The sequence below is a fragment of the Balaenoptera borealis genome (genome assembly GCF_965194805.1).
Source record: "Balaenoptera borealis genome assembly, chromosome: 15".
In the NCBI taxonomy this organism is placed as follows: domain Eukaryota; kingdom Metazoa; phylum Chordata; class Mammalia; order Artiodactyla; family Balaenopteridae; genus Balaenoptera; species Balaenoptera borealis.
Window position 1 is genome coordinate 30,973,056 of NC_138871.1, and position 16,638 is coordinate 30,989,693.

Sequence of the window (16,638 nt, forward strand, 5' to 3'; positions counted from 1 at the left end):
TGCCTACCCACCCACTGCCAATTGCCCCGGAGCACAGAAAGGGGCGGGGAGCCCAGGAAGCGCTCACCGCTTCAGCGAGTCCGCAACCGGCGGCGCCGCGGCAGTCGCGGAGACGTAGCTCGGCGCCGCGGCCCCAGCTGCCGCCCGGTTTGTAGCCCCGGCAGGAACGCGGTGCCGGGGCATTGCCGGAGGCGCTCCTGCAGCATCCGCGCAGCTCTCCGCGCTCCGCGCACACCGCCCCTTCGGCCCCAGGGCGCAGGGAACCGCGCGGCGGGGCCGCTCACCCCCGAGGGCGGCCAATGGGCGCGGAGCGCAGGAACCCAGGGGCGGGGCGGAGCGGACCAGGCTTCCCAGCGACGCCGCGGGCTCCGAGGTCCTCCCCCGCCGACCAAGAGGCGTCCGGGTCTCCACTTGACCCGGCGTGGAATAGTGGGTTTCAGATCTGTGAATGTCTAAGAAGTGCGGGACACGTTTCTGATCTTGCGGGGTCTCTTTCTTTCCCTTTGTAGACAAACATTTCTTCGTGTGCTGTTTATAGAACACCTATCGAGGCCCAGCTCCAGTGCTTGCGGACGCATGACAATGGGAAACAGCCCCTACTTTAGACGGTCTCCCAGACAGTCGGGTGCAGAAGGAAACAGGTAACTAGGGGAGCCCGCATGGGGTGCATTCCAATATCAAAAGTCATGTTTTGCAATGGAGGAGAGGAGAGCATGGGGGAGATTTAGGCCAGGTGAGAGCTAAAGGGCGTGATACCCTGGAATTCTAGTGGCCATGATTCACAGTGGAGAACAGTCCACGCATCATTTTCTTTTTCTTTATTCCTTAAAGACGACTAGATAGCATATGTGACAGTTAATTTTTCAATAGCGTCAAAAATATATGATATGCAATGAAAGGAAATTTCCATCATCCACTGCCCCTGGTTTTCTTACCTCTGAGGCTACCACTGTTAACAAATTTCCTGCATATCTTTTCAGAAAGACTCTGTGCCATATATATATATATATATATATATATATATATATATATATATATATATATATATATATATATATATATATATATATCTCCTCATTACTCTTCCCTCAGTCTCCTCTCTCCCTCTCTCTCTCTCTCACACACACACATACACACACACACACTGTACTCTACACAGTTTTGCCACCTTGCTTTTTCTTCACTTACCACTGTATCTTGGACAACTTTCATTGTTTTTAATGATTGCACAGTATTCCATCAAATTGTTGTTTCAATTATGCTCCTACAGCAATTTATCAGGGCACCTGTTTCACCACATCTCTTTGTACAGTATTTATCAAACTTAATTTTTTGAAATTTCCTTTCTGTAAACATTCTGTTTGTATCCTTTGCCCATTTTTCTATTCAATAATGTTAGTCTTTTTTCTTAATTGTTGGAAATATATATATTTGGAGATAGGGCCTTTAGAGAGGTAACTAAGGTGACATGAGGTCATGAGGGTGGGGACCTAACCTACTATGCCTGGTGTCCTTGTAAAAAGAGGAGGAGACACCAGGGATATGCATGTACACAGAAAAGGTCATGTGAGGACACAGCAAGAATGTGACCATTTCCAAGCCAAGGAGAGAGACTACAGGATAAACCAAACCTGCTGATACCTTGTTCTGGGACTTCCAGCCTCCAGAACTGTGAGAAGTAAGTTTCTGTTGTTTCAGCCACCCTGTCTGTGATATTTTGGTTTGGCAGCCCTAGTAAACTAATACAGCAAGAATGCGGAGAAACTAGAACCCTTTTATTTATTTATTTTTTAATTTATTATTTTTTTTACACATACTGGATTTGATTTTTTTTTTTTTTTTTTTTTTGGGCTGCGTTGGGTCTTCGTTGCTGTTCGCGGGCTTTCTCTAGTTGTGGTGAGCGGGGGCTACTCTTCGCAGCGGTGCACAGGCTTCTCATTGCGGTGGCTTCTCCTGTTGCAGAGCACGGGCTCTAGGTGCACGGGCTACAGTAGTCTTGGTACGTGGGCTCAGTAGTTGTGGCTCACGGGTTTTAGAGCACAGGCTCAGTAGTTGTGGCGCACGGGCTTAGTTGCTCCGCAGCATGTGGGATCTTCCCAGACCAGGGCTTGAACCCGTGTCCCCTGCATTGGCAGGCGGATTCTTAACCACTGTACCACCAGGGAAGTTCCCTAGAACTCTTTTACACTGCTGGTGGGAATGTAAAATGGTGCATCCACTTTGGAAAACAGTCAAAGAGTTAAACATAGAGTTACCAGCAATTGCACTCCTACATATATACTCCCAAATAAATGTACGCACAAAAACTTGTACATGAATGTTTATAGCAACATTATTCATAGTAGACAAAAAGTAGAGACAACCCACATGCCTGTCAATTGGTGAATGGATAAAGAAATATGATATATTCATGTTATGGAATATTATTCTTCAATAAATGAAGGAGTAATACATGCTACAACATGGAAACACCTTGAGAACATTAAGTGAAAGAAGCCAGTCACTAAGGACCACATATTATATGATTCCATTTTTATGAAATATCCAAAAATAGGCAAATCTATAGAAACAGAAAGATTAATGGTTGCCCAGGGCTGGAGGTGGATGAAGGGATTGGGGGTAATGACCAGAGGTACAGGGTTTCTTTGTGGGGTAATGAAATGTTCTAAAATTTATTGTGGTGATGGTTTCATAGTTCTATTTGAATATACTAAAATTCATTGAATTATATACTTTGAATGGATGAATTATAGAGTATGTGAATTATATCTCAAAAAAAGTGTTAAAAACAGAACCAATACACAGACTTCACTAAACAAGAGGTCACAGTATGTGACAAAATATTTCATACATGAAGAAACTCAGAGAAGTTAATCTTGGGGAAATGATTAACCTTACTGCAAGGCTAATTGAAAATACAAAGGAGAATATTGGCAGAGCTAAGAAAAATGGCTAAACTCCTAAACTGATAAAATTATTTACTAGGACAACTGTCTTTGAAAGTACTGAGGCAAAACACAAGACCTATGAAATTATTCATATTTGTTCCATAATCCGCATTTGGGGATACCTCAAAATAATCCAAATGAGAAAAATCAATTTTCACTAAATGTTTATAGCAATACTATTCATGATGCAAAACAAAATAAAACTAGAAATAACTCAAATACATGATAATTGGAAGGGTGTTTAGTAAAGTAGCAAACATGGACTGCATTAATGAATGGGGAAAAGTACATCCAAAATAATGAGAAAGTAGAATACAAATTAGTTTCTAAACTCTAATGACTGTACATAAATACATGTACACTGTTGAGTATAAAGAGGAGGAAATTTAGTAATAAATGGGACCAGAATTCTTCTTAGGAAAAAAAACAACAACTGTGTTTGGGAAAATATCCTCATAAGCTGTTTCTGGTATAAGGTGAGACTCTGAAAACATGGGTATGAGCAGAAGCCCTAACAACACAAGAAAAGCTGCTCTGCCTGGAAACACGGGGGGAATTTATTTTTGCTCCTGTGAGAGAGCGAGAGAGGAGGGAGAAGAGATGGGCCAAGCAAGGGAGGGATGGGAGAGAGGATTTGAGAGGAGGAAAAGTCTGGGTTGCTGCATTGACTAAAGGTTGGTGGGAAGTCTCTGGTGACTGGGTGGGAAATGGGACTTTTAAAGGAATAGGAGTGTCTAATATATAAATTTTAAGTTGTTTTCTCAAATCTGAAAACCTCACTAAAGCTCTGTGTGAGTGGAGTTTTGTAGAAACTGAGGAAGAGACTGAAGTTGAGGCAGTTGGAATAGTGAAAGGACAGCACCGTTGGATACAGGGGCTCAGGGCCAGGGAAGATAGAAGAAAGTGAGTCTCTCAGAAATTATCAGTAATCTTGGGAATGGCTCTACATGCCCAGATTGGATGTTCGGGAAGACCTTATTTAGATTACAGAGGGAAGGGAAGCTCTACCTGACATGTGTCTTACATAAGGATGAGAAGATAACATGAAGTAAATGTAGGTGTTTTACGTTTAGGAGAGGCTTAAATGTATGAATTTAAAAAGAAAAAATTCTCATCTGTTCTAACAATATTGATCCCCATCCACTGACTAAAACAGAACGAATGGATCATGGCTAAGCCCCTGCCACAGCAAAATCCAGTGGAAGTGATGTTCAGGTACACTGTGGATAATGGCTGGGGGGAATGGAAATGAATAGGTAAGATGGAAAAATTAACATCCATTCTCTCTTGGCAGCAGGGCTGGAAGGAATGTAGTTGGGCTGTCCAATTTTAGAAAAATTGTTCTGTGTGTTTGTTGAAGTGTTATTAGAGCAAAAACATGAACAAATGTTCAAGAACTGGTCTGTGAGAAAAGTTCACAGAGAAAAGAATTAATATTGTAAATGACTCTCAGTGGGCACATCAAAGTTCTTAATTGCCCAACTTCAGAATTCATCGTTTCCACTGACTTAGCCAGAGGAGGGTTACTAACCAGCCCAAACTGACAGATAGATGGCAGGTCTGTGGCACAAGGCCTAGAGGTGATTTTGCCAAGGTTATAGAGCAAGCCAGAGGGTGAGCTGAAAATAGAACTGTACCTCACGCTCCCATGCAGGCTATATGATAACTTGTGTACTGTCAGCAAAGAGTTAAGGAATGAATGTCCTGGAGAGGTTAGCATAGTTTTATGGCTAAAGGAGTCTTGCTCAGCAATTGCAAATGTAACTTGACAATGGTGAATGACCTACCTAATCCTATAAACAGTAACAACCTGAGCACTTAAGCAAAAGTTGCAGAAAAAAAAAATATTTTCTCTCTGACGACTGCAGAATTTTTTAAATGCACAGCTCCACTATCAGGAAGCCGCTACTTGTACAATGCTTAAACTGCAGAGACCGTCACCTTTGGTCCTCCTCCTCTCAAGACTAAGCTTCCAAATAACGACTCTCAACACTGTAATACCAGCAAGCTTACAGGATCTCGCGGAAGTATGTAAACGTTTTCATAAGCGTAGGATTTTCTGGAGACAGATAACTTTCTGTAAGTTTCCTTGCTGAATTAACAGAACTGGAAATTAGAATGGCACAGTCAGATAGTTAGAGCTCCAGGGCTTAGCCATTAAATTTATGTCTCTAGGTACTCAGGCCATGGAGGAATTGCTCAGCTAGCTGCTATGCTCATATTTTTAGGCAAACAACAAAAGCTAGTACCACTGGTTAGGTGACTGTTCTCTAGGGTAGATTCCTATATTGCACTGATCTAGTCAACAGAATAACTTCAAAAATTTATGTTTCAGGTGTGTTGTTAATCCCATTCTCACTTTTCAGAAAGAGTTCTTTGTGATGATTGCTGTGTAAAGTGGGTTAATACTTTCGGTCCAGCTCTAAGTGCAGATGTCACAAACAGTCCCAGACTATGGATTTCTTGACTGCTAGTTTCTTCCCCTTCATATAAGAGGCTGCACTATTACTGCTTCTACTCAGTTCTTCAGTTGTGCCTTCTACAAGACCCTGACCAGAAGAAACATAAAATCGAAGTGTACAGTAGAAGAAAGGAAGTGATAGGTCCAGCAACTATTTCTCAGAGAGCTCTCACTTAACTGGTAAGCGTGGCGGAAGCCAATCCCCTTTCAATAGCATAGCATCATATTTGAAAGCATCTTACAGAGGCTCCATAAAAAGCAGGAACGATGGAACTACATGGATAAAATATATATCAAAATATCCACCAATAAAATCAGGGTTATTAGAAATGTTACCTTTTGCAGGCAATATTTTATTAATATGTTAATAACTCAGTTATTGTGAGGTGAAGAAATAATCCAAACATTCAGATTTGCGTGAAGTTTTTTGCTCCTTCTGCCTCTTTTAGCATAAATATTTTGGCTGCTACCATTTTTTCCCCTTTTAAGCAGCACAGTGACATAGGTTAGGACATTTCTGAGTTAAATACATATAAATACACAGGTTAAGTACATTTGGGGTGGGAAGTAGATGCAGCTTAATTCAGAATGCCTTTTGAGCATTCTTAGCCATTCTGTCTAAATTCTGGTAATATTCAGGATTTGCCTCTGTTCACCAAAACATAGGCTATGTTTCACAAAGAAGGTAACAATTGTGAGAAACTCCAAGGGGTCAGCAGTGTGTCTGGGATGCTCCTCTGCTCATTTCCTCTCCTCCCTTCCCACTTGGACCCATGCTCTGTTTTACAGTCCTGTTTTATCTTGAACCCTGGTTCAGCAATTTCTGTCTGCACAGTTCCGACATATGGACTATTTTAACTGATTCATGTATTCATCCATCCATCTATTCACCAACAGTTTTGTCACTTTAAGGAACATAAGCATTCCCTGCCCTTAATAAGGCTTCAGTTGAATAAGGGAGATAGCCAAGTGACAAGGTAAGAATATATGAAATGAACCGAACAAGCTCCCCCCTGCTGCAGCAGGGGCCCCAGTAAAGCCTTGCCTGAATTTCTTGTCTGGCCTCGGGTCAATTTCTATTGATTGGGGAAGGCCAAGAACCCTGGTCGGTGTCAGATTTATGGCGCCTAATATGGGGATGTTGTCACCTTTTGGGGAGAGGATCTGGGCATCTCCAGGACCACTGAATGCAGCCTCCCCAAGGGTGACAAGTGGCAACCTGAACCTCTTGTTTCAGCATCACCGCATTTGGTAAGTCTGCCTTCCTGGCCCCTGGGGGCCTCAGTACCCTCATTCAGGCAATGCTTTTCCCTTCCCCTTTGTCCTTTTCCCTCTCCTGATATCTCTCTGCTTCTCCTCTCTCGATCCTCTCCTACTTCTGTCCTCTCCTACTTCTGTCCTTTCCTTCCGGGAGAGTGGACATCGGGCAGCTACCGCATCACTCCTCTCAGCTTGTGAGACCATGCTCCCTCTGGCCAGCAATGGCTCACCTTGACGGGTAACAAGCAGAGGTGGGAGAGGCTCGCCTCATACCATGCAGACCCTGGTCCAGCAGGCTCTCCCTGATAGGAGATTTATGAGAGTGATAGAGGTTTAAACCTCATATCTTGTAGTGGCTGGAAGTCCTATCGTCCCAGTAGCCTCACCTTTATTTTCCTGCTGTCTCTTTCTCTTTTTCAGTCTTATCTGTCCCTCCTCCCTTTACCTCTCCCTTGATCCTTTTTAAAAAAATTTTTATTTATTTTATATTTTTATTTTTGCCTGCGTTGGGTCTTCGTTGCTGTGCGCGGGCTTTCTCTGGTTGCGGTGAGCAGGGCTACTCTTCGTTGCGGTGCGCGGGCTTCTCATTGCAGTGGCTTCTCTTGTTGCAGAGCATGGGCTCTAGGCACGCGGGCTTCAGTAGTTATGGCATGTGGGCTCAGTAGTTGTGGCTCACGAGCTCTAGAGCACAGGCTCAGCAGTTGTGGCGCATGGGCTTATTTGCTCCGCGGCATGTGGGATCTTCCAGGACCAGGGCTCGAACCCGTGTCCCCTGCATTGGCAGGCGGATTCTTAACCACTGAGCCACCAGGGAAGCCCTCCCTTGATCCTTATACCTGCACTGCCGTCCCCTTTATCCTGAAAACTTCTTGTTTGTGTCTTTAAGTTTTTGTCATTGGTATCTTTGTTTTACGTAGTTTTGTCTGTCCACCTGCTTCTGCAAGTCTCTGTCGAAATTGTGGGCATGGTGGAGTATTTAAACCTTGAAATATAAATGCAGCCCACACTGCCTGAAACTCCAACCTTGGGTTACTTGGTGGGATTTTAAAGAACAAACAAAAAAAGACAGGAGCTTGCATTTTTCCCTCCTCTGCTTTTGCAATGTAACTATTGTGCCTGGGTTGGAAGAGCTTACATCTCTCTCCTCTGCCTTTGCAGTGTAACTATTCTGCCTGGGCTCTCAGGAACTACCTGATTCATCTGTAGTCCCCCAGACTGAAGAAGAAAAAACAGAGCCATTTTAAATTCAAGCAGGAAAACTATGAGGTCTCTGGTTCTGTCTGTCTTCATATAAAAATTAACTTGTAAATGAGCTGTATTTAATTTGCTTAAAGGAAATCAAGCACTTATATACATTCTCAGAAATATAAAAGAGGCTCACCAGAATACATTTCGGGTTCATGTGATCTGGGAAATACTCAATATTGAATTAATATCTGGTATTAAAGCTAACTTAAGCTTGTGGGTTTAATTAATACAGACCTGTCTTTAGAGCCATCAACATTAAGTATAATACTTTTATTGTACCTAGGGTTACTGAAGTCAGTAAGTGCATATTGTTTTTGTTATGAAATTTGTCAACAGGGAAAATTACCTGATATTATTAACTTATTAAGTAAATATAACTGGGATAAGAACTTTTTGGTAAACTCTATAGGAATAATTATGTTTTGGAAACGTCCATCTAAAACAATCCCTCCAAATTTTGGTAACTTTAAATTAAGTTAAATGATAGGAAGTCATTGAATATCCAGACCATTTCAAATAAGATAAAATGTTGAGAACTTTAATTGCTAAACAGGTCTAAATTTACCCACTTTTGTCTTCTTGTGAGAGGGAAACTCTTTGGTGACACCTTGAGATGTTCTCTACCAATCTATAGAATGCTAATGAAAAAGACAGTTCATGGTTGCTTAAGGAAAGTAGGATGTGTCAGAAAAGAAGGTATGAGGAATGGAATTATATTTTGTTGAAAGGGAAAAAAAGGTGATTTTGTCCTAAAGCTGGCTGTTTCTAAATGGAAAGAATGAGGGATAAAGTATGGCTACAGAAAGTTGCAGAAAGTTCACAGAAAAGGAACATTGAGAAAAGAATTTTGTATGTGGTCAGGATTTTCTAAGGTTGGATTAAATTTAATTAGGTAAATGGATTTTATTAAAAGTAGGCTGATGCAAGACTGGATTTGGTTTCTCTCTCTCATAAGAGAACAAAGATTTCCTGGAATGCTGCTTTTGATATCAGATTGTGTGAGTTTCTGTGCCTTTAAGGGATCTGTTTTTATTTTTGAAATTTTTTTTTTTCACCTTAGCTCAAGGAATAATTCCTTCACAGCGACTTATGATTCTATCTGACCAGGTGTTTTAAAACTTTTTGAGATTTTTGACAGACTTTCTAAATATCAAATTCTAATTGAAATTCTTTTGACTTCCAGTTAAATTTGGGGTGCTTCAGGGGGCCCCTGGAATATCCCAAAGAGAGATCCGAACCTAATAGGGTTCATTTGGTATGTTAAATTATATGGGAAACATTGTCCAAACTCACTGTTGCCTATGTGAGATGGAATCATCAGGCTCTCCCCAATTTTATCACAGCCACCAAAAAGATAAGGGAAAGGGTTTTGGGTTCTTCTTCTGTCTAGTCTCTCACCTTGCTCTATGTCCAAAAAATCCCCTGTGGGAATACTCTCACCTCTAGGCCCTCAGGTCCTGACCCCCATGGCATTTTCCATTGCACCCAACTCCAATTCCTCCAGGAGTTCCTTTTTGCACCTCTAGGACCCTCTTCACTCCAGGCCTTGGCAGCTTATACCTTGTTACAGACTACCTATTGGGCTGGCCACTTCCAAGCAGCCATTATCCAAGCAGCCCACATCCTAGGCTTTGTAGATGTTCAGTCTCGAGGAATACACCCCAACACAGGGAAAAGTGTTACAGGACACAAGCTTTATAGACAACAGATCCCCCTCAAGGAGAGCCCTGGCAATGCACTAGCACTGGTTCAAATAACCCCTATCAGGGACCCCTTGCACGAGGGCCTGATGACAAGAGACATCTGATTAGGCAATGGGAGAGTAGAGGATGCTCAAAATCCCATTAGGTAAGAAGGGAATTCGGGGGACACTCTGACCCCCTTCCAACAAAAGCCTCCTGGTAAAATGTCTCTGAGATGCCAGACTTCACTTCTAGGAGCGCTCTTGGTTGCAGGTTACTCAACACGGGAGGATCCTCTTCTAAGCCAGAAGGAACACCTCTGGAATGTATCCTTAAAAATCGGAAATTTTAAAAATAGATGGGCTGAAAAGGGAAAAACTTAAACTCTACTGTCACACTGCCTGGCCTGTATATAAGTTGGGGGGTGGAGAAAAATGGCCTGAAAATGGACCTCTAAATTACAATACCATCTTGCAATTGGATCTTTACTGTCACAGATGGGAAAATGGACTGAGGTTCATTATGTCTAAGCCTTCATGGTCCTTTACCAAAACCCCGCTCTAAGCAGCTCCTGTAATCAAAAGCCTGGGGAATCAGAAAGCACTTGACATTTTAGATAATCTCCTTCTAACCTTCCCCAATTCTCAGGGGGGTAAACCAGGTTTCCCCTGCTTCTCTAGAGCTACCTGCTTCTCCAGAGCCTCCTACTTCCCCAGAGACACCTACTTCTCCAGATCCCTCTGACGGCTCCCAAACTCCGCCTCCCTGTGTCCCTTTATACCCTCTGTTACCCCAGGGAGGAGAGACTAGTCCCTCCAGGGTAACTTGTAATTGAACTTCCTATCACCCAGGATCGGGAAAATTATGCCCTCTTAGGGAAGTGGCAAATGGTGAAGAGACAATCGGAGTACATGTGCCCTTCTCTTTAACTGACTTAGCCCAATGCAAAAAGAGAGTGGGCAGGTTTTCTGAAGACCCCAGTAAGTTTGTTGAAGGGTTTGAGGCCCTAACTCTGGCCTTTGATTTAACTTGGAAGGATGTCCAAATAGTCCTATCTACTTGCTGTACCCCTGAGGAAAAACAGAGAATTTGGGCAGCAGCCCAGGGGCATGGTGACCAGCTTGCCAGGGACCAATCCCAACATTTTGTTATAGGTGGAGATGCAGTCCCAAATCAGAAGCCCTGTTGGAATTATAATTCCTGAGAGGGAACAGAAGTCAGGAAGCACATGATCCAATGTGTATTAGAAGGGATGAGAAAGTGTATCAAAAAGCCAGTTAACTATGAAAAGGTTAAAGGAGTGACCCAAGAAGAAAAAGAAAATCCAACCCTCTTTCAGGGGCAGCTTGTGAAGGCTTTTAGAAAATTTACTAACATTGATCCATCCACTCGCAAGGATCAATCCCTGCTGGGACAACATTTTATCAGCCAGTCTGCCCTTGATATTAGGCGGAAACTCCAAAAGTTACAATTAGGCTTACAAACCCCAATGCACCAACTCCTAGCGGGCCTCTGGGGTATTTAATAATCGAGATCAAGCTGAGGAGGAAGAGAGAACCCGACGTAAAAACAGGCAGGCCAGCGCTCAAGCTAAACTGATGGCCATAGCTGTCAGCCATGCCTTGCAACCTCAGGACGACCCAAGGGGGCCAAGGAAGTTTAACCAACCGCCTGGAGGTAAAACAGCAAGGGGGAATGCTTCAAATGTAAGTCAACCGGCCACTGGGCCCAAAAGTGCCAAAAGGAACCCCCTGGTCCATGCCCAGTCTGCAAACAAAAAGGTCATTGAAAGTGGGATTGTCCTCAGTCCTGAAGAGGAAGGGGGGCTCCCACTCCCGAGACAGCCATGCTGGACGACTGAGGCAGCCCGGGGATTCTGACGGCTCCCCACAACGAGATGTCTATCTCCATCGAGGAGCCCTGGGTGATCCTTGAGAAAGGTGGCAGGTAAGAAAACCAGTTTTTTAATTGATATGGGAGCCACTTACTCTGTCCTGATCTCTCACACTGGGCCTGTTGCCTCCAAAAGTTGTACTGTGACTGGTGTTGATGGAAAGCCTTCCACCCGTTTCTTCACTGGCTCACCTGTCAATCTGAACAGCATTTGATCACACATGGCTTTTTAGTTGTGCCTGAGTGTCCTACCCCACTACTGAGAGAGATCTTCTGGGCTGCCTCGGAGCCATATTATGATTAGGAGGTCCTGAGCAACCCTTTTTCTTGATTCTGACTAAGACAAATCAGCTGGAAGAACAAGGTCCTATTAACAGCCATATTCTACACACAGTAAACCCTGCAGTTTGGGACAAAGGAATCCCTGGGAAGGTTATAAACGTCCAACCTGTAAAAATTAGCCTTAAGCCAGAAGTCGCTTATCCTAACAAGAGACAGTACCCCATAAAGTTGGAAGCAAAAAAAGGTTTGCAACCCCTCATAGATAAATTCTAAAAACATGGCCTCCCAGTGCCCTGTCCGTCTCAATGCAATACCCCTATTCTGCCCGTTGTTAAGCCAAATGGGGAATATCGAATGGTACAAGACCTTAGAGCAGTAAATGAGGCTGTGGTCCCTATACATCCCCTTGTGGCCAATCCTTATAATATATTAGTCCAGATTCCTGGAGATGCCAAATGGTTTACTGTGCTTGATCTCAAGGATGCCTTCTTTTGCATACCAGTTCATCCCTCATCTCAGTATCTATTTGCCTTGGAGTGGACTAACGCCCACACAGGCCAAATGCAACAATGTACCTGGACAGTATTGCCTCAGAAGTTTCGAGATAGTCCACACTTGTTCGCCCAGGCCCTAGGAAAAGAACTAAGGGAAATACACCTAAAAGAAGGGGCCATTCTGTAGTACGTAGATGATATATTAACATGTAGCCCCTCCATGGAGCCTCAGATCAAAATACCACTGAAGTCCTTAATTTCCTTGAGACCCGGCGTTACAGGATCTCCCAAATAAAGGCACAAATCTCAAAACAACAAGTTAAATATCTGGGATATATTATAAGCCCTGGAAGTCGACAGTTATCTCCAGATAGAAAACAAGCTATATTAGGCCTAAGCACCCCAAAGACAAAAAAACATCTTCGTACTTTCTTAGATGTGGCAGGATTTTGCAGAATTTGGATTCCAGAATTCGGACTCATGGCTAAGCCTCTATATGAAGCCACTAAAGACCCAGATATAAAACCATTACTTTGGATTGGGGAACAAGAAGAGGCTTTTAATAATATCAAACAGGCCCTCACCAGAGCTCCTGCTCTGGGTGTCCCCAGTTTAAAAAAAGCCATTTATCTTGTACGTAGCTGAAAAACAGGAGACAGCCCAAGGGGTCCTTGTACAACAGCTAGGAGAAGCTCCTCAACATATAGGCTATTTTGCCAAACAACTAGATTCTGTGGCCCGAGGTTGGCCTGGCTGCCTCCAGGTGGGAACTGCCACCGTTTTATTAGTGGAAGAAGCTAACAAGCTTACCTTTGGACAGCCACTGGAAGTCCAGACCCCTCATCAAGTACAAGGGATTCTGGAGATTAAAGGCCATCACTGGCTAACTGGAGGCCACCCTACTAGGTACCAGGCTTCACTCCTTGACTCCCCAGAACTAACATTCAAAACTTGCCACACCCTCAACCTAGCTATACTAATGCCGGCGGAAAAGCCCAGAACTAACACATTCCTGCCTTGAAACCCTTGACCATGTTTATGCTGTAGGCCTGATCTAACAGACCAGGCCATAGAAAACCCTGAGGAAGAATGGTTTACTGAGGGCATACTGTTATAGAAGCAAAACCTTTGCCACCTAACACTTCAGCCCAGAGGGCTGAGCTAATAGCCCTAAATCGAGCCTTAACCTTAGGTAAAAGAAAATATAAACATACGTACAGACTGGAAATATGCCTTCGTTGTTTTACATGCCCATGCAGCTATCTGGAAAGAAAAAGGACTTTTAAATCCAAAAAAAGTCCCCTGTAAAATATGGGGCTAAGAGTTTACATCCCATAGAAGCGGCTCAAAAACCAAAACTAGTAGCAGTCATTTACTACCACGGACATCAAAAGGAAAATTCTCAAATTACCCAAGGGAACAACAGGGCAGATCGGGAGGTAAAGAAAGCAGCCCTTATGCCCATACCAAATAGAAACCAACATTGAGAAAATTCGACAGCAAGCCACTTGGCTTCAGCAGACAAGTAACCACCAATTCTTGCTATTCAATATGGGCAGGGAAATTGAAAACTCGCTCTCTAGTTTGTTCTCTTGGATACCACAAGGTGTAAAAAACTTTCTGGCAGGAGGTTTTCATTTTCTTCTAACCCTTTTCTTTTCAGTCATACTGATTTATGCCATATTTCACCTAGTACTCCGCTGTCTTTCCTACTGTTGTAAACCTGTGAGTAAGACTTTTCTGTCCAAGAAGGAGACCTGGGACCAACAGGTCCAGACTGTCCATTCTAAAAATTGAGAAACATGTGAAACTTTAGCCCCGAGGTTAACAAAAATATACACCAAGCAGAATGGCTTTTTGGCAGGGGCAACATCGCCCCCTGTCTGGTCAACAGTTAAGGAAACCCTCCCAAAGTTACCCTGGTTGCTTCCCTTTCTAGGCCCTTTAATAGCTATTGTTGTTCTTCTCCTTTTTAGCCCCTGTTTGTTTAACCTTTTGATTAAGTTCGTGTCTTTTAGACTCCAACAGTTTGAAGTAAGGCTCATGATGGCTCAAGGAGTTCAACCCAGGTCCCTACAGGTCCTTGGAACAGTCAGCAAGGGACTTCTACACCTCCAGGGTAGGCTAGGATCTGTGCAGCAGATCCCTGTCCAGCAGGAAGAAGTTTCAGAAGAGACCTTCAGTCTTTACCCCTTAAGAGTAAGTGTGACAGGAATAAGTGTGACGCAGACCTACTAGAGAATGGACTTGAGGATATGGGGAGGGGGAAGGGTAAGCTGTGACAAAGTGAGAGAGTGACATGGACATATATACACTACCAAACGTAAAATATATAGCTAGTGGGAAGCAGCCGCATAGCACAGGGAGATCAGCTCGGTGCTTGGTGACCACCTAGAGGGGTGGGATAGGGAGGGTGGGAGGGAGGGAGACGCAAGGGGGAAGAGATATGGGAACATATGTATATGTATAACTGATTCACTTTGTTACAAAGCAGAAACTAACACACCACTGTAAAGCAATTATACTCCAATAAAGATGTTAAAAAAAAAAAAAAAAGAATAAGTGTGTAGGGACTTCCCTGGTGGTCCAGTGGTTAAGATTCCACGCTCCCAATGCAGGGGGCCCGGGTTCGATCCCTGGTCAGGGAGCTAGATCACCCATGCCACAACGAAGACTCGGTGCAGCCAAATAATAAATCAATCAATCAATAAATAAGTATTTTTTTAAAAAGAATAAGCGTGTAGAGCCTCTCAGCAGGGAGTGAGACAGGCTGGGACCCGGGACCCTTTGCTGCAGTGCTTGCACGTGCTGTTCTCCAGCAACAGAATACAAAGAAACTGTATGGGACTAAAAACAACTGCATGCATGTGCAGTTGGAGCAAATTCTGGACAAAAGATACAAAGAGATCAAAAACCCAACTACCGGGCTTCCCTGGTGGCGCAGTGGTTGAGAATCTGCCTGCCAAGGCAGGGGACACGGGTTCGAGCCCTGGTCTGGGAAGATCCCACATGCCGTGGAGCAACTGGGCCCGTGAGCCACAACTACTGAGCCTGCGCGTCTGCAGCCTGTGCTCCGCAACAAGAGAGGCCGCGATGGTGAGAGGCCCGCGCACCGCGATGAAGAGTGGTCCCCACTTGCCGCAACTAGAGAAAGCCCTCGCACAGAAACGAAGACTCAACACAGTCATAAATAAATAAATAAATAAATAAATAACGTGAATTTCTTAAAAAAAAAAAAACAACCCAACTACCGCTTTTGAAGAGCCAGGAGAAAAAGCAGGGTGCTCGGCGTGTTGCAGGGCACACAACACCACCTACGAGGTGGGCAAAACACCTAAGCCACCCCTCCGGCCTGACCCCTGGACACACCCCTACCCTCACCCCATGTAAGGAATAAGCTCACCCCCCCACCCCACCCCCGCCTCAGGGAGCGAGCAAGCAAGGGAACCTGTTGTTTGTTCTCGCTCCCCGCTGCTGCAGCAGGAGCCCCAATAAAGACTTGCCTGAAAAGAAGAAAAAAAAAAAAGAATATGTGAAATAAGTGCTAGAGGTAAGCTGTGGGGTCAGAAAGACTTAAGTTCACATCCAGCTCTGCCATTTACTAACTGAGTGACCTTGATTATTGTTATTGAACCTCACTGAGTTTCAGGTGCATTATCTGGGAAAATGAGTGAGGCAGCTATCTTTGAAGATGGCCCTCAATGACCCTGCTATTCATGCCCTTGTGTTTCTGCTTCTCTTGAATGAAGGCTGGACCTAGTGACTTGCTTCTAACAAATAGAATACTGCAAATTTTTTTTCCATGATGGGGATTCAAAAAACAGACTTTCATCTTACTGGATTTTTCTCTATTGCCTCCTTAGCTTACATGCTTTAATGAAGCCAAGCGTCCATGTCAGTGAGCCCCACGTGGCAGAGAACTAAGGGAGGCCTCCAGCCAAAAGCCAGTGAGGAACTAAATCCAGCCAACAACCATGTGAGTCAGCCTGGAAGCAAATCATTTCCCTCTTGAGGCTTGTGATGACCGTAGCCCCATTTGATACCTTGACTACAGCCTGTGAAGCAGAGGACTCAGTTAAGCCAGCCCAGACTCCTGACCCACAGAAACTATGAGACAATAAATAAGAAAGAGACTGGGGAAGGAGCATAAGCACCCTTGATTCTGGGCAGCTTCTGAGAAGGGCAGCTGAGGACCTATATCACCTTAAGCCCGTGAAATTTGGGTTATAGATGTCTTAAAGGACGAGCAGAGTTCTGACAGGCAAAGAAAAGGAAACAGACATTCTAAACTGAGAGAACAGCACAAGGAAAAATTCAGAGCTCTGAACATAAATCATTTCTTTAGGGGAAGGCAAGTCGTCTTGTGTGAC

At 43.9% G+C, this 16,638-nt stretch overlaps 1 long non-coding RNA gene across 2 annotated transcripts; it reads left to right on the plus strand.

Annotated features, from left to right (window-relative positions):
• Positions 1-552: 552 nt before the first annotated feature.
• On the plus strand, positions 553-16,406 carry LOC309611671. 2 transcript variants are annotated; one of them, XR_014234651.1, is made up of 4 exons: positions 553-641; positions 1,524-11,546; positions 14,287-14,467; positions 16,132-16,406. It is a non-coding gene; the product is annotated as an uncharacterized lncRNA (long non-coding RNA). The 2 variants fall into 2 exon arrangements; XR_014234652.1 differs by having other exon boundaries at positions 1,524-9,925; positions 10,636-16,406.
• Positions 16,407-16,638: the final 232 nt, after the last annotated feature.